Source organism: Odontesthes bonariensis, chromosome 7, assembly GCF_027942865.1.
Source record: "Odontesthes bonariensis isolate fOdoBon6 chromosome 7, fOdoBon6.hap1, whole genome shotgun sequence".
In the NCBI taxonomy this organism is placed as follows: domain Eukaryota; kingdom Metazoa; phylum Chordata; class Actinopteri; order Atheriniformes; family Atherinopsidae; genus Odontesthes; species Odontesthes bonariensis.
Genome location: NC_134512.1, coordinates 17,858,654 through 17,884,115, shown reverse-complemented (window position 1 = coordinate 17,884,115; position 25,462 = coordinate 17,858,654).

Below are 25,462 nucleotides of genomic sequence, written 5' to 3'. Positions count from 1 at the left end.
GACTGTACATGTCTAGCGCTTTTCTAGTCTAGCTGACCACTCAAAGCGCTTCTAACATTACATGCCACATTCACCCATCCACACATGTATGACGTGCTGTCATACGTATAGACCTATGACAGCACGTCTACGTCTATACACACTACGTGCTTTCTAATCATTCACACACACATTCATACACCGATTGATTTATCGGTAGGCAACGTGGGGTTCAGTGTCTTGCCCATGGACACTTCGACATGTAGCGCGGGGAAGCGACCTTCCGATTGGTGGGCGACTGCTCTTCCTCCTGAGCTCCAGCCACACCGATAGATTTATACGATTTCATTTAGATGTTTTTAATTGCTAAAATGAAATATTATTTAGTCAAACCAATGGCTTAAAATCTAACAAAAAAAGTTTGATGCAAATTGTGCAATGTCTTTACTTAGTTTTTGACGTTTTTACAGACAGCTCTGTGAGGTTGGCATTAAAAAGCCATGTGAGCCTTCTAGTCCTGTGAGAAGACGGCATTCTTTCACTTTTTTATCCTCACTTGGTGTTTTGTCAGATTCAGGCACCAAATAAAGTTGTTTACTGAAAAAGAACATGGATTTGGTTTGAAACACTTCCTTTCACAACCCCCATATGTCTGATAAAGAGTCAGTGTGTAATGAGTTGGGAGTGAGGATGGGCTGTTCAAAAACATTGAGATTGCACATATCTTTGGTTTAAAGAAAGATAAGCTGCAAACATTTTTCGGAAGACTGAGCTGAGACTTTGATAACTATAGAAGGACGAATAATAAAGAGCACCTGCTGGTGTCACACAAGGATCAGTGCCTTCCTGGTGTTGAGTTGTATGAGTTACTTCAGCACTGCAATGTGATCCTTGGGACATAACATGTTGCAAAGACCACCAATGTTGCTACTCTTTACAGTGAAATACAAGATGGTAGTGGTTGTTAGTGAGACAATAGTTTAGCGTGTGGACACTATCCCACAATATATGTGGTTCACTGTCAAAACAAACATTTTTGAATGTGACTTTGTTTGTTTCAAGATGAGCAGATGTAATTTTGAGTGAAAGGCTTGGCCCACTTATTCTCAAATAATTAATTTGATATTAGATAAGCGATGAGAAGAAAAACAGATTTTTGTTTTTCATTTTCATCCAAAACAAACTAAAAATCTTTCTCTTTTTTTATCTGTGGAATCTATTTTTTCCCCTCTACCACATGAGCTTTTATAGAAAGAGTATGATGTGATTGGATGTCATTTTTTTAAAGACTAAACTTACTATGTTGTAACATTAGTGATCTATTTTTTTTGTTCCTGCTAAAATTCAAACAAGATTTTTTAATGTCTTTGTAACATTTCTATGCAAGAAGCTTTATGTCTCCATGAACATGACGATGTTTGTGGAAAATAGGACCTTGCTTCTATTTAATTTATTGAAACTCATTTCATTGTTTTATATGCTTGGTGAAGTAGTCTTGTTTTACATCAGTTTCAGCTGAAGAACCTTTCTGCTAAGTGAAACCAGGCCTTTGGGTTTGAAAAATAAAAATAAAAAATTGAAAGAAAATTAAGTTCACTGTGGTCCAAGGTCAGTGACCTAGCTGTCTCTATTCCACCTCAGGGCACCTGCTAATGTCAGCCCTCTTTTAGATTCCCCAAATCGTGGCTTGCCACTGGTTATTTTCAACCGTGATAAAGTGATCACAGTGACCCGAAAGGTCTGACACACTGCTTTTTTTTTTTTTTTAGGTAGAAGTCAAATGCCATTGCATTGCCTCTGGATCAAAGCCTTCAAAGTCAAACTCTACTTAGGCATCCATTGAAATAAGAGCTCCCAGCCAAGCTAAGTGTGCAGAGCTACACCAAGCTCATGACTTAACTTCCACTCACTCTACTGTCAAATGGTGGGCATGTGCGAACACAATCAGTGTCTTTCATTAGCTTTACAAGATTATAGAAGTCAACCAGTGAAATGCAATTTATCTGAAAATGTTCAATACTTAGTGATTGAGTTTAGTTCCCAAAAGATTCTTTTAACTATTCCGATATATAGCAAAAGCTTTTTTTTTACCCCCTTTTTAAGTTTTTAAAATACAACAGTTGTTTAGAAATTATTGAAGGAGACATGGAATAGATATTGTACTTGGTTCCTTCCATTCTCTCACCTAATCCTGGTGTTGTCCTCTTCCTTTTCCTGTTACCGACATTACTGCACAACCCCTCCTCCACCTGACAGGATGCGGTGTCTGGCCTCTCAACAGATAATGTGACGCACACGTGTGCTTGCGGAAGGCGAGGCCATGAGCCACAAAGGTCCACACTGGGTCCAGGATTATGATAACATCAGGAAGCGCAGAAAGGAAGAGGTGTCTGCAGGAAGTTGGCAGGCCTGTGAAGGCCTTGGATAGAATTGCACTTATCTTTCTGAGAAGCCTGGGTGTCAGCTTGACTCTAGCATGAAAATCACGCTGAACAGATGACACAAACATTTCACTGGGAATCACCGAAATCACTGTAAATGGCAAATTTACTTTTTTTTTACTCTAAAATATAACTTCTCTTTACTCATTTCTGACAAAGCTAAGACAACATAAACTGAACCTTTGTGAGTAAAGAGAAATATTCTGTCCTTAAAAGCTTATTCTTAGCAGAGGCATCTCAAAATAAATGTTAGGGTTAGAAAGTCCAGATGGTTTTTTAGAGTGTATTCCCCCTCCATAAGGAGTCCTCATTTATGACATTCTCTAATGGTATCTCTGCTCTGATCTGGCTTTCTCTCACCCCGCTCTCTTTTTAAGATTTGAATTTAAAAGGTCCTCTCAGCTCTATCGTTAATCCTGAAGTACAAAGGAAGATATGAACATTTTAGAAGTTTTCTTCTGCCGTGTTCCTTCGGTACTCAATCACCTGCTGTCTGACGAATGATAAACTGATGAGTGGACTTAATCTAGCTGAACGCCCCCCTGCTGCTTCACTTCATATTCCCCAAACATATGTACGCCTTGGTGAAAATTTGCCATGAAATTAGGTTACTGGTTTGTGAAGAATTCCTCTCGTGACTCAGCAGTGACTGAGCATGTGAGATTGAAGCCCATGCCTTCAAGTGACATTAGTAGGTTTCTGAGTGAGGTGACAACTGACTAATTAATTATATTCTTTATGCTTGTGTTCAACACTCGCATTCCTCAGTAAAAGTTAAGACAGTCATTTTGCTTAGATACTGAAAAAAGTTGACACTGCCTTGAGCACAGGAAATTGCACTGAAACCACTGTTGTTTACTACCCTTAAGTAAAGTGCATGAACATAATTGTACACTTTCCTGTACATCTTCTTCAACCACTATCAAGCCCAAATGTCTCCCCTACATCTCGCAGATAAACACAGTAAGAATGTCGCCCTGGCTGAAATGTTGCCCACTGCAAACAAATTTAGGAAATTTATTTAATCTCTTACATTTATTAGAAGAACAATTGCCTATTAGAAATATGTAGTTGGCAGGAGGTTACAGTTGGTGTAGGGTTAATTAAAAAAACTGTTAATTGATAGCTCATAAAATATGATCTGATCATCATGTAAACCAGTTCCAGTTCTGTGTGGTCCTCGGAATAATCCTGTAACACCGTGATTCAGACCACTCAGTCTCTTGAGAACAGCAGGCTTTGCACTATGCATAGAAAGGAAAAACTCCACATACCACATATACTTCCATTTCTCACCTGTTTAACCAGAAAGTTAGACTAATGGAGCAATTATAGCATTAAGGTTACTTTTGCCTGCCTGAAAGGTGAATCTTCAATCAACTTGTTCAATAATAACATGAACAGAGTTTGTGTGTAAATTAGTGTTTAGTCAGATTAAGTTTGTCTATCAGGAAGCAAATCCGAAATCCTTGTTATTCAAAAGGGTTTACAAATTTTCTTTTGCAACTTCAAATAGGATGAGCGGCCCATCATGCATCGTGTGGTATCCTATTGTCAGTGATCTCGTGTTATTAGAACTGTTCACACTCATCTTAAGGCTTGTGTTTTTACAGTACAAAAACTTCTAAAGCTTTGCATCTCTTCAATCTTCCTGTGGTCTCAGCACCAGCTTGGAACTTTAGCCCTTGGCTGTACAGATGACAGTTTATTATCATCTCTCTGACAGGGTATGTACCCTTAGGGACTAGGAGCTCATATTTCGTGAAAAAGCACACTCATACTGGCTATGTCATTCCTGCACTGCTTGCTATTCATGCATACTTTTCATCTGCCATATTTATTTATCAATTCTTTATCCTATTCTCTGAAAAAAAAAAAAGTTTCCTTTTGGTCCCTTTGTAGCCCACTTAATGCAATGTGTAATGTCATGTGCATCTCGGTGTGGCTGTATCAGATTGTCTGCCATACTTTCTTATTTGTTTAATGCCAGTGCTCCACATGCAATAATAAGATTGTAATAAGATATAATATGTTATTCAGAACAACAGTTTTTGTGCTACTGTGAAATAATTATTTGTTCCTTTATGTGTGCATATTTCTTCAAAACAGACATGGGGAGTGACTGGGGGATTTTTGTTGTGCAATTATTATATTGACTTGATCTGGAGTTGGTATGGTATTGATTAGTAATAAAACTATTGCTTTTCTTTTTTGCCTTTCTCTGTGAGACATACTTTTCATTGTGCTGCTGCCGTGGTATTTACATAATGTACTTAACATAAGGACCTTTAACCGGACCAGAGAAACTCAGCATCTCAGTGTAACATGCCACAGTGCTCAGCTCTCTGCACTGGCTTCCTGTTGCTCAGAGAATAGACTTTAAAGGGATAATCCGGAGTAAAATGCACTTTAGATCAATTTACGGGATGTTGGGAGTACATACGTTGAGTTGAAATCAAAATCATGTCATTCGGATGTGTTTTGAGAATTTCGATTTGACCGTTTTTAGCCAAAAGTCGTTGGCCTGGAGGTGAGAGGGGCATATCATGTCACCGCTACAAAACGCTATTTTTATTAGCCTGGAAAACCAGCGCCAACTGCTGGACGGCAAAATGTTTTGCCTGCGGTTGGGTCTGGCCTCGATCCACTTGTCATTTTGAAAATACTGCCCTGAATCTGGCAGATGGCAACTAAACCAATCACAACGCAGAGATGTGTTTTGAATCAACGCGGGCGGGCCAGAGGGTTCTGAGGGAGTGACGACAGAGCAGTGCGACGTTGGGCAGTGGAAGCGAACATAGACAAGCGAAAGCACAACAAGAAAGATGGCGGCGGCAATGGAACAGTGCTCGTTTGATTCAGCCTTGGCACACAGCCATTATAACGAACAGCCTTGCCACTCTCTATTAAGCCCCATTGTACCGGCTTTTTGGCTGCAGTTCCACCAGAATTCCACTGGGAGCGTCGGTGGAGACCAGAATGAATGGGGCCCAATGGAGCTAGATGCTACAAATGGTCAGTTTCACCTAAGTCTCCTCAAGAGCGCTCAGATTTGAATGTAGTTTCTGAGAGCTCAACATGGGTTTCAAGTAAAAAATCAACTGAACGAGTACATATATCCCTTTGATTTCTTACTGGTTGGCTTCTTGTTGTCCACAACGCGCTAGCATTGTGCTAATGACAGCTGGTCGACCAGCTATGTATGACGTCATATACACTTCAAATCCTTTTTTTAAGCAAATGAGTGGCTCTAAAAATCTAAAACTCAGCCATGGGTATTTTCTAAACACCCTCTTTCGAAAACAACATTCGAATTACTAGAGAAAAAATTATATCTTGAGATAAGGGCACGAAAGGGCGTATAGCTCCATAGGACTCCATTCATTCTGGTCTCCAAAATTGGGCGCCCCACGTGGAAAGAGGGTGGAACTGCAACCAAAATCGCCTCGTTGGAAACCGGAAATGCACCGTGAGTGGCGTATCTGTCCTATTATAGAATCTGTGCTTGGCATCAGTTTTGGAAGAGTCCCCTCCCACCAAAGCTTTCTGTCGCGCTTACTACGTCACAGTCAGTTGCGCTGATTGGTCAGAGCGTTGGCCTATAGGCACAGACGCGGTTTGAAAGACAACGGGTTGTGCTCATCAACAATGTTCCGTTGTATCCATTGATCGGTGCCAGACTAAATTAGACATCCAATCCATTTAGGCTGGTTTATCAGGCTATATTTTTATACCTCTTCTACAGCTCCAAACAACATAACACTTACGTGGTAGTGAGTAGAGGGTCCCTAAAGCCAAACCGAAGTGTCCCGAGGTCTTCATATGGTCGGATAGAGTCTCCAGAATGAATTTAATCAAGCCAGTACCTTTCCGGAAATGTTGCTGCTGCAGCTGCCACTGAAGACCGTGGTGAAGTTGGTTTGATATTGGATATTCCACAGATATTCACAATAAGGAAATAAGGTGTCTTTTTTTTCAAACCAATATTGCTCTAAAGTGCATTTTACTCCGGATTATCCCTTTAAAATAGCTCTGCTCGTGTACAAGTCTCTTCATGGTCTAGCGCCAAAGTACATCTCTGACATATTAGAGCCATATGAACCAACTCGGACTCTGAGAACCTCAGGGAGGGGTCTCCTGCTGGTGCCCAGAGTCAGGATTAAACAAGGTGAGGCTGTGTTTCAGTTTTATGCTCCTAAAAAGATGATGTGAGACAGGCCTCTACTCTGACAATGTTCAAATCCAGGCTGAAAACAGTTCTATTTAGCTGTGCATATGACACCTGAAAGTATTTTATCTGCACTCTTCACTCTTAAATTAATTAATTAATGATTGTTTTTTATGTTTTTTTGGAATGATTTTATGTAGCTGTAAAGCACTTTGAATTGCCTTGTGTACGAATTGTGCTCTACAAATAAAATTGCCTTACCTTGCCTTGCCTTGCCATTGGGCTCACTTGGATCTGGAGTCAGCATTAAAGCCGGTAATCCATAGAATGTAGGAATATATAGGAAAATGAATTCTGTCCATAAGAAGCCATCATATGTTGCTGGAAAAAGTTATGTTTTTCGAGCAAGATGTGAAGCTGGTTTGGAAAATGGATCTGTGCAATTTGGTTGACGGATCTTTTCTCCCAGAGAGAATTAACCCAATCTTTCACAATGGAAGAGCAACACTTTGGTCAAAATGTTTTCAGAATTTATATTTTGTTTGCTCTGTTTTGGTGCATGTGTATATATATATATAATGCAATCATTGACAGCAAAATGAACAACACCAATTGTAGTAAGTGGTAGTATCCCCCATGGAGAGGATGGATAAAGGCCAAGATCAAGGCCCAGAGAGAGGTTAGCCAGCTATCAAAGCTTTAGAAAGGTAAAGAAATAACTTCCTAAAAAATTCAACAAACTGTCCATACACGAGGGGCTGGAAACTGCCAAACAATGACTCACAGCTCTGTATAAGGCCTGAGAAGGCTCACTAGAGAAGCTGAAGCCAGGGGTATAAAAAGGATGTTCTCTACTGAACAATGCATTCTGTGGCAGGGTAATAAAATGAGAATAGACCCACACATGACTGAGACTGGACAATACTGGGAGAACCTATGGGAAAAAGAAGAATCGCATAACATCAATCCTTCATGGTTAGTGGACCTGGGGTCCGTTTCACAAAGCAGGTTCAACAAACTCTGAGTCTATTCCTGAACTCTGAGTTTAATTAACTCCGAGTAGGTTAACCTTGAGTTTTGCGTGTGTGCCACAACTTTAAAAAGCCAGCATCAATGGAGCCCCGATTTGAGGAGTCACCATGGCAACGTGGAAGAGGAGGGACTACGTTTTTCACCAACCTCGAATTGGAAATCTTAATGCGCTCATACGACGAGTTTCATTACGTTTTTAGAAATAAGTGCACCGCTGCAGCAGCAAAAGTGTTAGTTTAAATGTAGTCCTTTGCAATCACAATAACATTACAGGGGAAAACTGCTTGAATGGTAGCCCATTCATTTATTTAATTTAGGTGCAATCCCGCACTTGGCAACAGCTTAAGATGAAATATAAAAACATTGTTCAAACAGGTGAGATCTCGGCATGGAGGTACCTCATTATGCTGCCCATTGATCGTACGCGAGACTCCGGTTCCTTTCACAGATGTTTATTAATCCCATCAACACCGTAGAACACTTTAGCCTGCTTCTCAATCAACGGCAGTGTCATTCCTCAGAGGCAATCTCCACGGCGAAACCAGGACTCTTCAACTCTTGCATCACTTCTTTCATGACTTTCATGACTCATTTTTCATACATCACAAGCCGATAACATTACCATTACAGGTGCTCCTCGGTCTATGTGAAGCTCACACAGCTAACCGGCGCTACTTCCTGTCTTTTCTCGTTTCAACATAAAGCATGCATATCAAAATAAATTAAAACAACTCCTGCATTTACACTAACACCATCACACAATGTGTGATTCACAATAAAAATTGACATTGTTAACAGAACTTTATGACAATTTTGTAAAAAACACAAATGTACCTTCAAAACAAACAAAAATAACTTACTTATTTAGCCTCAAGCAATAGTACTGTTTTGTGTATGGACCTTTCTAAGTAAACTAACTTAGTTGTGCATGTTCCTTTACTGTCAAGTGTTGTGTCACTAAGTAACAGTTTGAGTTTTCTGACTCTTCCGTCAGCTCCTTGGAAGACTTCAACTACCTTCGCCAGCTTCCACCGATTTCTTGGTGTGCTATCATCTTGCAACAGGACAATGTCATTCACTTTTGCATTTCTCCTGCTCTTGGTCCATTTGCAAAACTGAACTCTCTTCCATCTTTTCTGCAGATAGATATCTTCCCTTACAAATTCTCCAGGTGGTGGTGCAATGATTGACGATTTCATTGTCAATATGTGGTTTGGAGTTGAGGGTTCTGGTCCTAAAGGATCATTGAGATGCTCTGTGGTCAATGGTCGACTATTTACTATCGCCATCGCTTCGCACAGGAAAGTTCTTAATAAAGAGCTGTCTAATCTTCCAGCAGACTGGTCTAGAATGGATGTGAGGACACTTCTCACGGTCCGAATCTGCCTCTCCCAGATGCCACCCATGTGACTGGAAGCAGGTGGGTTCATGACAAAGTTGCATCCTAGCTCTTTCACACGTTCTTGTTCTTTCCCTTTCATTAATTCCTGGAATTCATTGCGTGCCCCCACGAAGTTTGTACCTTGGTCACTTTGTAGTTGACTTACATTGCCCCTTATTGCAATAAAGCAGCGCAACGCATTGAGGAAGGCATCAGTGGAAAGGTCATCCAATACCTCAATGTGGATGGCACGTGAACACATGCAGGTGAATAAGAGCCCATATCTCTTTAGTTCTTTCCTTCCATCTTTAACATAAAATGGTCCAAAGCAGTCCATACCGGTATAGGTAAATGGAGGAGAAGCTTCCATCCTCTCTGGTGGAAAGTCGGCCATTTTTTGTTCTTGGTTACACTTCCTGAGTTTTCTGCATTTAATGCACTTGAAGATGAGTGATGACACTTCACTACAACATCCTAAGATCCAAATCCCATTGGAGCCCAATTCATTGATGGTCATTCCACGACCCTGGTGCTTCACCTTCTCATGGTAGTGTTTTATCAACAATCGAGACACATGATGTCCTTTTGGTAGGATAGCTGGGTGTTTGACATGAGGATGAAGTGTTGCTTGTGTCAATCTACCTCCCACCCTCAGGATATCTTGGCTATCCATGAAGGGGCTCAACTTGTGTAGCTTGGTTGACTTGCTCCTTTTTACCTCTTACCTTTGTATCAGAAACTTGATTTCATCACTGAATGCTTCATTTTGAACTGCTTGGATTATGAATTGTTCAGCATCCATTCTTTCTTCAAGTGTCGTAGCTTCATTGGATCTTGTTTTAAGACCTTTCACTTCTCTTGCAAGATGGTTAAGTCTTGCTACGGCCCTTACGGCTCTCTTCCTATCTGAAACCTCTGAAGTCGGTCTGGTAGAGACTTCTCCTCCTTTGCCTTTGTTGCCTTAATCTCTTCTCTCTTAGGGAGATCTTTTTTCCACAAGAAACTAGGTCCCGTGAACCAGCTGGACTCTACAAGCTCCTTTGTGGTGAGTCCATGAGAGGCATGGTCAGCCGGGTTATTTTCTGAGGCAACATATTGCCACTGACTTGGTTCTGTACCTGATTTGATCTGCTGGATCCGGTTGGCTACGAATACATGAAATCGCTTTTCATCATTATTAATGTAACAAAGGACAACTTTGGAATCGGTCCAAAATTATTCTTGTAGATCTTCAATCTCCATTTCTCTCTTTAGGAGATAACTTGTCCTTGTGGCCACGACTGCAGCTGAGAGTTCCAGCCTTGGGATTGTTGTTACTTTTGTCGGTGCAACTCTCGCCTTCCCCATAACAAGAGCACAATAGATTTCTCCAGACTTCGAAACAACCCTAAGGTAAGAACAGATTCCATAGCCAGAAACACTAGCATCGGAAAAATGGTTAAGTTCATACTGTTGAACTTCCTTGGATGTCAATGGTATGTAGTGCCGTGGTATCTCTACCGAAGACAGATTGTGGAGATCTTGGAGCCATGCTTCCCAACGCGGCCTGAGGTCGTCAGGCAGTGGTTCATCCCACCCTACCTTGTCTTGGCACATCCTTTGCAAGATCAGTTTACCCTTCAAATTTAAAGGTGCCACAAATCCAAGAGGATCAAAAATTGAGGCTACTGTTGACAGTATTCCTCTTCTGGTGAAGGGATGTTCTTTTACCCTCACCCTGAACTGGAACTTATCTGAGCTAATGCACCATTGGACCCCAAGAGCCCGTTCCATCTTGTGTTCTCCCAAGGCCATGTCAAGGTCAGCTGCACCTTCAGCACGTTCTTGCTTTGGGATTGTGTCAAGAACCTTCTTGTTGTTGGTAATGAATTTGTGTAGGTGGAGATTACCAGTGTTGCAGAGGTCTCTTGCCTCTTTAACAAGCTTGATGGCTTCTTCTTCACTGTCCAAACTTGTCAATCCATCATCAACATAAAAGTTGCGCTGTATAAACGTTACTGTAGCTTTACTAAACTTGCCTTCTCCTTCTGCAGTTAGGTGTTTGAGCTCATAGTTCACGCAGCCAGGTGACGATGCAGCACCGAACAAGTGAACCTTCATGCGGAACACTGATGGTGGAGCCTCCATATTCCCTCTTTCCCACCACAGAAATCTGAGGTAGTCTTGATAAATTGTGGCTTCTCTGTTCCAGCGTGAGCTCAACCAATCTGGGAGCTTGACAGTAATCTTTTGGTTTTCCACACAGTCGTTGAGAGTTTGTAGACCTTGAACGTAAGGCATAGCTGATTCCACACTGCTTAGGAAATCAACAAACTCACGAATATTTTCGCTGTCTTTGGGGCCAATTTTATGCCGTGTGTATCTTGTCACGGCATGACTTGGCAACTATGAATGGATTACCAAATCTGTCTTCAAGTATGTCCCAGGCGACATGATAAGCTGTTTCTGTTCCTACAAGGAAATGGCCTTCAATAGCTCTTTTGGCTGAGCCACCAACATACTTGCGTAGAAAGAACAGTTTTTCTTGAGTTGGCAGGTTTTTGCGATCAATAAGTGTACAGAAGGAAAGCTTCCAATCATTGTACTTGAGAGGATCTCCTTTGAAAACTTCAGGTTTTCAATTGGAACTCAATTAGCTGTGATTGCCTCAGCAAGAGTTCTCACAAGGTCATTGGAAGCTTCATGAGAGGTCAAAAAGGTTTGAGGGGCTGGGGCTTGTTGCATGAGTGGAAGGACAGTTTGGGTGATGACTTGACTTACAGGGACTTCAGTAACTGTGGCTGGATGTGGAATCAAATGTGATGTGTACATGGAGGGATATGGACGGGGGTTTTGAGGGGCTATGACCTTATCTGGGCGATGTACTTGAGTGGGCTTGTCTTGTTGAGCAGGAAGAGCTTGGGAAACTGGTGCTGGATGGGAGGGAAAAAATGGATCAATTAAAGGGTTAAGTGTAAGTGGTGGGTGGAGAGATTCTGAATAAACTTGCAGCCTTGCTTGTGCTGCAACATGCCCTTTAAGTTCTTCTAGCCGTTCTACTTCTCTTCTTTTCCCTTCCAGCTTCATTTTTCTATCAGCACTTTCTGCTATGAATTGAGCTCTTTTTCTAGCAGTGTCTGCTTCCATTTCCCTTTCTTTAGCTTCTCTTTCAGCCTTTAAGATTTGTTCTTCCACCTCAAGTCTTTCAATTTCTTCCTTTTGTTGATGTTGTGCATTTGTTATCTTTATCACCTCTTGCGTAGCTACAACTTCAGCTTGTTTTGCATTCAGGGACAGGATGGAAGAGTGTCTGGATGCTCTTGACGAAGCCTTTGACTGATCAGTTTGAGCTGAGGAGACGCTAGACACTGTGGTGTCAAACACTGACTTAGCATAAGGCCAAGACATGTCTTCTGAATCATTACCACTACGAAAGTGTTGAACCTTTATATTTGCAATCCTAGTGAATGCTTGACATGTATCATTCATTCTCCGAATGTCAGGCTCAGGCTTTGAAATGGCTTTTATTTCGAGGTAAGTATTGTCAATGTCAACTTGGATGGTGTTAATTGCATTTGCAATTTCATCAATCAGATCATAAGCATCATTATTCTTAATGGACTTTTTTAAGCCATTGATGTGATACCTCCATCTTCTGTAAATCTTTACAAAACTCACATTTAGATTCTTCAATTTGTCATCAAACAAAGCTTTTCCTTTTTCAGTGAGCTTTTGTGTGTGTACACTTTTCCTGATTCCTGGGGGCAGTTGTGTGTCATTGTCGCCAACCTGAGATTGTGTGTCTTCAACTTGCTCATCAGCGTCAGCTTGCTGTGGTAGGGTAGTCTGCTCTGCGTGACCATCTTCTTGAAGGTTTCCTTGAGTGACCTCTTCAGTTGACAGAAAAGCATTTTCTTTTGTGTGTGACATATTAAATGTGCAGAGTGTTAAACTTGTTGAATTCTGAATAAAATGTGTTCTGTTCTCTAAAGTGTGCAAATATGAAATACAAATGTAAATAGAATCTCTTTGATTACCTCATCTTAACCTTTTGCATAATGCACACTACAGTATCATAATAACACACTTCAAAAAATGAGTAATGAACAGCAATTAACAAAGTGTAAATACTCTTGGCAAAGTCTAAATATGATGAAATCACTTGTATGAAAAATATCTTGATATTACTTAAACCGCTTAGATTCAACTGAGAGAATGATGAATTTACTTATGTACTTAGTTTCTTTGATTCTTACTAGAAAGTCAATTGCAGGAAAATGTTCACTGCATCTTTAAGGAAAAAACACAAATGAAATGTCTGTGTGATAGAAACTTAATGGCAGCTAACAAGTACTTCCGCTACTTTCAAGACACTCGATTCGACTTGCTTGCTTATGTAGCCTTGTGCGCTTGCCCCTTGATTCACACGAACAGTTCACGTGGTGGTCTTTCCTTCACCGCATGTGGACTGCAGCTAGTCCGTCTTCATCCGCTCGGAGTTTTAACCGATGCAGAAGTGTTCTACTATGCCGCCCATTGATCGTACGCGAGACTCCGGTTCCTTTCACAGATGTTTATTAATCACATCAACACCGTAGAACACTTTAGCCTGCTTCTCAATCAACGGCAGTGTCATTCCTCCGAGGCAATCTCCACAGCGAAACCACGACTCTTCAACCCTTGCATCACTTCTTTCATGACTTTCATGACTCATTTTTCATACATCACAAGCAGGTAACATTACCATTACAGGTGCTCCTTGGTCTCTGTGAAGCTCACCCAGCTAACCGGCGCTACTTCCTGTCTTTTCTCGCATGTATTTTCTAAAGCATGTATTTCAAAATAAATTAAAACAACTCCTGCATTTACACTCATTTTGATCATGTTTTACACTGTAAAATAAATATTAAGTGGCTATTTGACTGTGCAGTTATTTTATCCCCAACATAATGCTGTTTTCACACACAAACTATGTCTTCTCATCTATATCATGTTCTGTTAAACAATTAAGCCTATTTAAACTAACACAGACTTCTACTGAGCCAACAGAAAGAAGGCAGATGCCCATAAAACAGGTGGTGGTCCAGCACCGCCACCTCTAACGGAAGGCCAGTGGCTGAGGGAATCCCTGGAGGGAGTCCACCCCCAAGACACGAGTGCCTTTATAAAATATAATAGGCCTATATAGATCTTTTTTAAGCCTAATCATACAAATATTTCTGTCGTTTTTTTTCTTTTGTCCCAACAAAATTCTGATGGTGCCGCTCAAAAAGATAATTGGTCTGATAACCATCTCCCGACGAATATTTAATTCTATGCGCAATAATGCTGCACCTTCATCCACGGGATTGTTGTCAAAAAGACATGCCATGTTTGTGAAAAAAGTCGCCTGCTACTGTGCCTAATGGACTTCTAGAAGTAGAAGAATTCGCTTTGCTGACTGAATGAATGAGGAAATCAAATGGTGTGTGTGGCTGAAAGAGGGCAGAGACAAAGAGAAACTCGAGGTTTCTTGAACAAAACCTGGTCCCGACCAGGTTAGGTTCAGAGAGTCTGTTACTACGGTAACTGACCGAGAGGTTAAAGCGATACAATGTACCTTCTCAAAAAGCCCACTATGGAGCTCCCCCTACAGGCTTGGAGGTAATGTACGGTTACACTGTCGTAAATACATCACCCTTTCGCTTTCACGTTTCACGTTTGTTGACGAACCGGCGAGGAGTCAGAAGGTGCAAGCTATGTCGACAGAGATGGTAAGAGTAATCAAATGTACCTGGGAGCGTGAGAGGGGTCTATTTGTTTTTGTGGTAGGTGTGCCAGAAAGCAAGTCGAAGTACTTCCGCTCAGCTCCCGGGCCGCTACCGGGCCGGTCCAGCAAAGTTACATAGCGCAGTTTTTCCAACTCAGACCCCCGTAGGGCATAGGAGACAGGCCAATCGTAATATTATCATTCTAGCCGCACAATTTTTTTCAAGCTGTTATGTTAAGGTAGAAATGTTACATAGTATTGCTTTAAGTTACCTCTCTCTGAATTAAGGACAAAGGTATTCAAAAATTAGGAACAATTTCAGTTTAATAGTTCCAAAAGTAAATAAATCCAAAAAAGTCAAATATGAGTAACAATTAAATCATACAAAAACATATTTGGGCCCAACTAAAAGGAGGTCAACTAATTTAACACTAACACAACCAAAAACTGACCTGCAAACAAAGAACCAAAGGCTGCTTAAATAGGGACGGAGTAACCCAAATCTGCCATATGAGGGAGCATAATAAAGGGGAAAAGTTACAAAATTACCAACAGCAAAATATAAAACAAATAAAGCAAAACTAACTTTAACTTAGCACAAATAATAAGTGAATGTTAAAGTGACAAAATTAAGAAACTAAGGCCAAAGTTAACAAATAAAGTTCCCCTCCCCAGTCTTTTAGAAAGAGTGGCATATTCCAGGCCTCCTCCTCCACCTGATCTCAATTTGCAGCACACGATGTGGTGGTGGTAAGAGCATCCACCACACACTCCCCCTCCTCTGAAGGCTCACTTTGTCCAGCGGGACAAGTAGTCAGCGGTAGCATTCCGCCTGTCGGGAATGTGATGCACCTCAAACTTGTAGGGTTGCATGGCCAGATACCAGCGGGTTATCCGACTATTGGTATCTTTCATCCTCTCCAGCCATGTTAAAGCCTTATGATCAGTCTCCAATACAAACTTCCTTCCCAAGAGGTAATAGCGAAGGGAATCCAAAGCCCACTTTATTGCCAGGCACTCCTTCTCTATGATGGAATAACGGGTCTCCCTGGGAAAAAGTTTACGACTGATGAAGGTGATTGGATGACGATCACTTGAAGAACCCTGGAGCAGCACAGCGCCAAGACCTTTATCTGACGCATCAGTTTGCAAAACAAACTCCTGCTGGAAGTCAGGGCAATGAAGTACAGGATCTTTACTTAAGGCCAGCTGAATGTCTCTGAATGCTTCCTTAGCTGCTTCAGTCCACAGTAGTACACTGGGCCCTCGCATACTGGTCATGTCTGTAAGCAGAGAAGCTCTGGCAGAGTAATTAGGGATAAATTTATGGTATCAACCAGACATACCTAGGAAGGATTTTAGTTGTTTTCTTGTCTGGGGAAGAGGGCAAGATTGGATGGCCTCAATTTTTTTGATTTGTGGCTTCACCAATCCTCCACCAATGACAAAACCCAGGTACTCCGTTTCCCTCTTTGCTATGGCACACTTGGATGGATTCACTGTCAATCCTGCTCTCTGGAGACACTCAAATATCACTTTTAGATGTTGCAGGTGTTCATCCCAACAATTGCTGTAAACAATGATGTCATCCAGATATGCAGAGGCAAAATGTGAAAGGCCATTGAGTTCCTTATCCATTAGGCGCTGGAAGGTGGCAGGAGCCCCGTGAAGTCCAAAGGGCATCACTCTGAAATGGTACAGGCCCCATGGTGTTCTGAAAGCCGTCAGCTCCTTGGCCCTGGGGAAAAGTGGCACCTGCCAATAGCCTTTGGAAAGGTCAATGGTGGTGAGATATTTTGCTTTGCCTAGCTTCTCAATAAGATCATCAATGTGTGGAGTTGGATAGGAATCAAATTTTGAGATTGAATTGAGGTAGCGAAAGTCAATGCAGAACCTTATTGTTCCATCTTTTTTAGGGACAAGAACAATCGGATTGCACCACTCGCTCTGTGATGCCTCAATAATCCCAAGAGAAAGCATCACTTCAATTTCTTTTTTAAGTGGTTCCAGAAGTCTTTCAGGTATGAGATAGCTCATTCGTTTTGGAGCAGCATCTTCTTTCAGGGTAATGTCATGCATCATCATATCAGTGTAACCTGGATTCTCCTGGAACACATTAAGTGGACAGACTGCCCTCACCTCTGACTGTTGTCTATCTGAGAGATGATCCAGATTAAGCTTGGAGGGTGAAGGAATAGGGAAATATTGCTCCTCTGGTTCCTCGTCTTCTGTACACCGAATATAGACGGTGGTTTTATCTTTGACCCGGGACACCCACTCCTTAAGCAGGTTCACATGGAGAGTCCGAGAAGAGCGGCTTTTACCTGGAACAGAGATTTTATATGTCGTTGGCCCCAATTTCCATAGTACCTCATAAGGTCCTTGCCACTTGGCCAGCAGCTTGCTTTCCTCTGAAGGCAGCATCACAAGTACTTTTTGGCCCGGCTTGAACCCTCTCTCCCGGGCTGCAGAGTCATACCAGGTCTTCTGTTTACGTTGAGACATCTTCATGTGCTCCTGAGCCAGGATTGTCATTTTCTCCAGCTTCTCCCTCATCTGGAGCACATAAGACCCAACATTTACAGGTTCTTTGGTAGTTTGTCTCCCCTCCCACAGTTCCTTCAGAACTGTCAGAGGTCCCCTCACTTCATGACCATACAATAACTCGAATGGAGAAAACCCGGTGGAGACCTGTGGAACTTCTCTGTATGCAAACAGAATATATGGTAGCCATTTGTCCCAATCGGAGCCCGTTTCACTCACAAATTTCCGTAGCATTTGTTTAAGTGTTTGATTAAACCTTTCAGTGAGGCCATCTGTTTGGGGATGATAAGGTGTTGTTCTCAGTCCTTTAATCCCCAGCAACTGATACACATCTTTAAGCAGTTTTGACGTGAAATTGGTGCCCTGGTCAGTTAGTATTTCCTGAGGAAAGCCAACTCTAGAAAAAAATATCACCAAACAGAATGCAACATTCTTTGCTTTGACAGCTTTAAGAGGAAAAACTTCTGGGTATTTAGTTGCATAGTCCACAATCACCAGCATAAACCGGTTACCTGTTTTACTTCTTTCTACTTGGCCCACTATGTCCATACCCAAGCGTTAAAATGGTATGCTCAGGATTGGAAGAGGTTGGAGAGGAGCTTTGTTGGGGAGTCTGGCTGATGTAATTTGACAGTCTGGACAGCTCCTGCAAAACTGTGCAACATCCTTGCGTATGCCAGGCCAAAAAAAAACAGCGCTTTATGCGGGCTAAGGTCTTATGCTTCCCCAGGTGGCCAGCCCAAGGAATCGAATGGCACAACTTCAAAACAGTTTCTCTCACTGCTTTGGGGACCACCAGCTGTTTATTTGGCCCATTTTGTCGGCAAAGAATGTCATTATGAATGCAAAAATCATTTTTATTGACTTTGGCTTCCTTAAAGCACTTCACAAGATTTATATCCTGGTGCTGCAGCTCTAATATATTACCAGGGATTTTAAAATCCGGGAATACCTCAGGTTGTGGTGTGTCAGGAGGAACTACCACCGTCCCTTGAAACTTCTCTCTTCTCCGCAGTCTTTTGGACTTCCTGTCTTTAGTTTTTCCTGTAGAAAACTCCACATTGTAAAATGGCAAAGTAGTAAGGTCAGAAACAATTTCTTCAGATTGCTTTGCTTGGGCCCGGGTGAGAGCAACATTACACTGAGGAGACTGTAGCTTGTCCATAAGCACGGGCAAGTCATTGCCAAAAATCACTGGAAAGGGCAAATTATCTACTACCCCAACATTAAGCAGGTAAGTTTGCCCCTTCACAGTGACATGAACATCAGCAGTCGGATACTTTCTTTGGTCACCGTGGACACAGCAAATTGTAACGGTCTCACTGGTGCAAACAAATTGGGGTAAAACATACTGGCGCTGGACCAAAGTCTGTGTACTCCCTGTATCAATCAGGGCCTTTAGTGCCTGCCCGTTGAGCTCCACAGATGTCTCCATTAATGGTTGCATTGCTCCAGCCTTTCGAGTCTCTTCCCTGGGCACAACACACATCTGGGACAACTTAACAGCATTGTGAGGGCACATTGGTTTGGTGTGACCCTCCTGTCCACATAAATAACAAATTGGCTTTTTCCCTTGAAATTTTGAGCCAAATCTCTCTTTTAAGGGGAGCTTACCCACATCTGAAACCTGTTGGACTGGAGGTTGATTACGACCATCCGTTTTCCAACTTTGGAAAGCCCATGAGTTCTTCCTTCTAGCAGCCACAAACACGTCAGCCAGTTCAGGAGCCTCCTTTGCAGTCTTTGGATTATGTTCTCTTATCCACACCTGCAGTTCTGGTGACAACATTCTCAAATACTGTTCAAGAATTATTATTTCATTTATTTGTTCAACAGCTTTACCATTAGGTTGCACCCATTTGATATACAGCTCCTTCAGCCTTAGGTAGAGCTCTTTTGGAGTTTCTTCAGGCTCCACCTGAAGTGAGCAGAATCTTTGCCTGTAGGTTTCATTGTTAACATCATACTTCTGCAAAATAGCCAGTTTAACTTGGTCATAATTCATAGACAAATCAACATCCATGTGCACAAAAGTGCTTCTAGCTTTGCCTGTTAGCAGAGGTATTAAGTGAAAAGCCCAGTCTGTTCTTGGCCACCTGCAGGCAGAAGCCATTCTTTCAAAAGTAATGAGAAAATGTTCAATATCATCTTCTTCACTAAGTTTTTGTAATTTAGGTGCATAAGAAACATGTGAATGTTCATTAAGTTCACCTAATTGACTGTGTTGAGGTGAAGCTGCTACTCCAAGATCTGGTGGTTGTGTAGGCCGCACTGGTGAAGTGGTGTGAGGAGCAGGGGAAGTGGTTTGGGGTTGAGTCTCCCTTTTCCACAAGCTGAACTGTTTTTGAAGTTCCTCAAATTTCTTCTCTTGCTTATTAGCTTCTCTGGTCCAATAATCCTCCTTGGCCTTCTGTTGCCCCATATGGGCTCTGAGAAGCTTAGCCAAGTCTGCTACTGTTGTTTCACTCTCACCTTCCTCTTCCATGTCAAACACTCCACCAACAGCTCCACTTTCATCAACAACATCTCCTTCATCTGGCTCAGAACTGGCTCCTCCTCTTGCTCGTCCTCTTCCCCTTCCAGGCATTTTTTTGGCAACTTTTCCTCTTGAAAAAGAAAAAAAACTCAGAGGCAGTTACTGAGGGAAAAAAACAAAACAAATACCAATGTCCTTCAGGTATCCCACTTCTGACACCAACTGTGAGGGACCATACTGAATTAAGGACAAAGGTATTCAAAAATTAGGAACAATTTCAGTTTAATAGTTCCAAAAGTAACTGAGAAGGTAAGAGTAATCAAATGTACCTGGGAGCGTGAGAGGGGTCTATTTGTTTTTGCGGTAGGTGTGCCAGAAAGCAAGTCGAAGTACTTCCGCTCAGCTCCCGGGCCGCTACCGGGCCGGTCCAGCAAAGTTACATAGCGCAGTTTGTCCAACTCAAACCCCCGTAGGGCTAGGAGACAGGCCAATCGTAATATTATCATTCTAGCCGCACAATTTTTTTCAAGCTGTTATTTTAAGGTAGAAATGTTGCATAGTATTGCTTTAAGTTACCTCTCTCTGAATTAAGGACAAAGGTATTCAAAAATTAGGAACAATTTCAGTTTAATAGTTCCAAAAGTAAATAAATCCAAAAAAGTCAAATATGAGTAACAATTAAATCATACAAAAACATATTTGGGCCCAACTAAAAGGAGGTCAACTAATTTAACACTAACACAACCAAAAACTGCCCTGCAAACAAAGAACCAAAGGCTGCTTAAATAGGGACGGAGTAACCCAAATCTGCCACATGAGGGAGCATAATAAAGGGGAAAAGTTACAAAATTACCTACAGCAAAATATAAAACAAATAAAGCAAAACTAACTTTAACTTAGCACAAATAATAAGTGAATGTTAAAGTGACAAAATTAAGAAACTAAGGCCAAAGTTAACAAATAAAGTTCCCCTCCCCAGTCTTTTAGAAAGAGTGGCATATTCCAGGCCTCCTCCTCCAGTTGATCTCAATTTGCATTACACGATGTGGTGGTGGTAAGAGCATCCACCACACAAGGCATGGAGGGTTTCACCCCAACTTCATATCCCTGAGACTGTATATTATGAAGAAGGGAGTCCGGGGGCTTATAAGTATCAGAGCTACTATCCTGGATGAAATAACAAAGATCCAGGAATACATCAGGAAGAATAACTTCTAAGTGAATGCCCGAGGCAGCTGAAACCAGTGAGGGAGAAGAGGAAGAGGAGGAACTATCATGGAAGGATAGGCCCCTACTCAGCATGTAACTGTGACATATTGAAGAGATGGCTGATTTATAAAATATCTAGAAGTGGCTAGAAAAGGCTGGTTTGAAAGACAGCAGGGAGGTGGTAATGGTAAGCAAAAGAACATGCGCTGAGCACAAGAGCAATACAGACTGGGGTCTACTACACCAGACAAAATCCCAGGTTCAGACTGTGCAATTGGTATTAGAAACAGTCTAGCACACAGTAGCATGTTGACAGATGCAGGCAGGTATGATTTACATGAAGCACCATAAACAAGTGGTTATGGGATGAAAGTCCCAAAGTCAAAGTGGGAGATACCACCAGAGATGGTGAAGAATGACAGATTCTGTGGGACGTCCAGATCCAGACTAATAAACTGTTGATGTCCTACCACGTGACATTTTGTTGGTTGACAAACTAAAAATGTGGAAATGCCAGTGGTAATTAGAGCACTCGGGGACGTGATCCTCAAACTGGGAAAATAGTTCCAACAGATCCCTGGAACAATATCAAAGATCTCTTTCCAGTAGAACGCAGTCCTAGGAAGCACTAAGATACTTCATACAGCTCTCAAGCTCTCACACATCTGGTGGAGGACCTGAGCTTGAAAGGCAACCACTCAAATGTTTTTTTTCCCAATTTTAGTTTTATTCAAAACTCTCAGTAAGTAACAGAATGTAATGCTGTATGCATGCTAGCAATGCAAACAATAACAAGCATTGTTATTAACTATAGATAAAATTTCCACTTTGAAATGACTGAATACATAATTTCTTCAAGCCTAGAATACATTCCATGAATCTAAACTTTAACAACCCACATAGCCCTCATGAAGAGATGGAATTGGGGGGCTGGGTGGCACAGTTATGTGCAGTGCTTGGAAGAAGCAGCTTTGTGTGATGTGTTTTTGAGCCTTACGTATGACATTTGTTTTTTCACATCTGAGTAAGATTAAATTCAACACAACAACACTTTACAATAAAACTTTGACACGTCTTGGTTGGGGTTAGGTATTTGTATATTTGTGTTAGAAAGCAAAATTACTTGGTTATGGTTAGAATTCATCATATTTAGGACAAAGTCTTTTTACAAAAGGTTGCATCGGTCAGATTAGCCTGCATGAACAAATGACCCATGGGAATGTTTTTGGGAAGAGGACAATCTTGTCTCTAGGAGAGTTTGTAGTTGCTCTGCATGATTCACATCACATCAGTTTCATGCACACCAGAACTGACCATGTAATTATTTTGGGGTAGTCACAATAAGATTTTAGACTTCAGTACATGTCAACCATGAACAGAGCTAGATTTGCTTTTGAAGTAAATGACAAAAAGAGCCTGCTGTTTGTGATGGGACTAAGAACTAACAATGTTGTTTTAAAAATCTTTTTTCTTTAACGTCTTAAAGGTGTAAAGAGCATTCCCTCTATGATTTGCAAGACTACCACTGGCTGCATATCTCTAACTGCGTCATCCTCTTCGTCCGTGTCAAAATTATACCATTTTCAAATTCCAACAACCAACCTCTGAACCACCAACCTACACTCTTTAAATGGCATATTTTAATGGAGATTTATACCATGCTATAAGAAAGGTCTACCATGGGCCTTTCAGTAAAACTTTATGAAGATCTATGATCTATTGGTTCAGCTTAGGTATATAGAAAAAAAAATCTTGGTTTGGGTTAAAAAACATCATGACTTGCCTTAACTCATTCAGACACAAGAAAAGCATTGTAAAACACGAGAAGCCTTTGAAAACAGCCTCCTAAAACCTAAGGGTTTCCGAGAAACGCTTAAATTGTCCACAAAAATCTTTATTTCTCACCCCCTGCAAAATATATAAGCATGAAACAAGAACCATTTGAAAGGTTAAAACCTTCAGGTGTTATTGTAATTTATCGAATATGCACATGTCATATAGTGTGTATTAAAAATTATGATGGAACGCTCACCTCTATTCAGGCTGGAAAGTTAAATACATGCAATTGTCATTCAGGTCTGAAAGGGAAATGCAGACATATGTTGCATCAGGTGTGACTGATATGAAATATACCCACTAACAATAATTACTATATGGTTGAAATCTCTTTTTTTTTTTGGGGTGGGGACGTTATTATGGGATGTATCACTGCAAAAGACACAAAGATGGTGCAGGCATGCAAGAACCTTCCCACCTAAATACAATACTTTCGAAGTTGTGCCGTTTGCCACAGACAAATTGTAAATACATAAATACACTGGTTCCATCTGAACAGAATAAACGGCTTTAAAGTTTGTGCCTGGTTCACATTTTGCTTGAGACTGAGCTGAATAAGGAGTCTTGCCTGCTAGCCCACAGTTTCTGTCAAGAAGGAATCTCCTCTAACAATATTTTCAAGAAGCATTGCCACTGCATCCTGAGCATTCTTAGAGAAACACAAAAAAAGGCAGTTTTTATCTGACACGAGAATGATGGGTCAGTGCAGCCAGACCCTTCTCCAGTACTGACACGGTGCTGTGGAGAAGCCAGGGGGGACCGAGGAGGTGGTGACCAATTAAATTTTAGCCATGTGTGTGCCAGCTTACATTCTACTTCACTTGTGTTGAGTCAGTATTTATAAGGCCGACATTTACTGATAAGTTCATTCTAAAGAGATGAGTTTACAATTATGATCAACAGCATTGCATGTGATGTGTCAACAGCAAACTTATGTAAAGAGGTTCTACCCCACAGCTGCACTGTATAAAGACAAGAAACCCCATAACGGTGCTGAATTGTACCACTTTTATTTAGCGAGCAGATTGTAGTGCTCTGTCACCTTTTGCCCTCCTATCTCTCCAACATCCTTTGGGGTTTTGTTCACCTCATACTTTGCTGTCATTGTCTTGACGTTTTTGTCAGCTTGAGCCTGGAGGGCATCAGAGCAGCAGGTTTGTCCTGAGCCTCTCAGTTTTGCGCTTTTCATCACGATATCTGACTTACTATTTCAAGCAGGGAGACACAGAGACTAGCATGGAGGCAGAAGGGGTTGTAAAAATCAGGACTGGTAACCTTGTCTGCCCATGGTCATGGGTCATTTGGCAAGTGCATGTTGGAATTTGCCTCAGTAGGAATCCCCTTTCCAAGGCTAGTGGAGTGAATGAGAGGAGCTGAACAGGGAGGGACACACAGAGGTGAAAGAGAGAGACAAAGTAGACTGTCGACGCAGTCTTACAAAGGAAACAGTCTGAAATACTTTTGGGCATTTTGCTGGTATAGTCATGTATTTTCATGGTGGCAGAACCACTCCAGATGTGACATGCATACCTTATTTGATATATGATGTTTTTAAACGCTTTTCATAATAATAAGAATCTACTTAAATCGTATAGGTTGCCTTATGCTGAATTCTTGAGCAGTCAGAAAATTCTGTTTTGTTTTGCCTGCTGATTAATTAAATCTTTTAAAGCAAAACTTCCATGGTTTCCTGTGTCATATCATCGTATGAATTTGCTGTATTTGTTTTAATTAAGTGCTGAATGTTTTTAGGTTTTGGTTTATGATCATAATGAATTTTTTTTTTTACAATTGTAACGCACTTTATAGCCATTAAGATGGAATATGATTAAAAAAGCCTTAGCTTCAGGTCTTTATTGAAGTATTATTTCACTTTCAAATGATGTTCACAAACGTTTTTAGTTATCAAAGCAGACTTTGATTGATCCTAGATCAGTAATCTGCATGAAAGACTAAACAACAAGTTTAACTTAGCAGAACTGTATGTTGCATTGACAGCATTTCATGGTTGCCTCCATTATCCCCAGTATTGTCACTGTCCTACTCTCTGATCCCTCACATCTCCCTCCCTACAACAAAAACTGATAATGCATATTGCAGACAAGACACTGTAAACTTATGTAACATCTTCAGCAGGAGCTGGAGCTTGAAGAAAGACAATAGCTTTTTGTATTTACTCTCATTTCCTTCCCTAATTGAGTCACAGACTAAAGTGAAGCGATACAAAGGCTTTTTTGTTAGCTACAAGAAACACCTATCCAAACACATTGTGCAAGGGCATGTTGGAGCAATTAATAACTCTCTGAGGCCAGCCAGTCATAGACTTGTTCAAGTGTAGTCAATTTCAGCCAGTAGGTCAGCCCAGACTGGAATGCCTAATAAATATTGAAATAATGAGGACTATAATTACCAAGGTTTTCTTGTCAATTTACATCTCCGAAAGAATAAATTCATCATGTTCGTGTCTAGAAATAGTTAAGTCTGGAAATGTGTGCGCAAGCATATGGGAATATTGTTATTTAATCTTGAGAGTCAAATGCTCAGTTTCTGTAATTAGACATAAAAAAAATCCTTTATGACCAGAAACGGTCACCAAGTATTAGGGGGTTTATAATATGTTACATTAACCTTGTCACCAGAAAATAGACTGTTCCAAATTCCCTAGTGT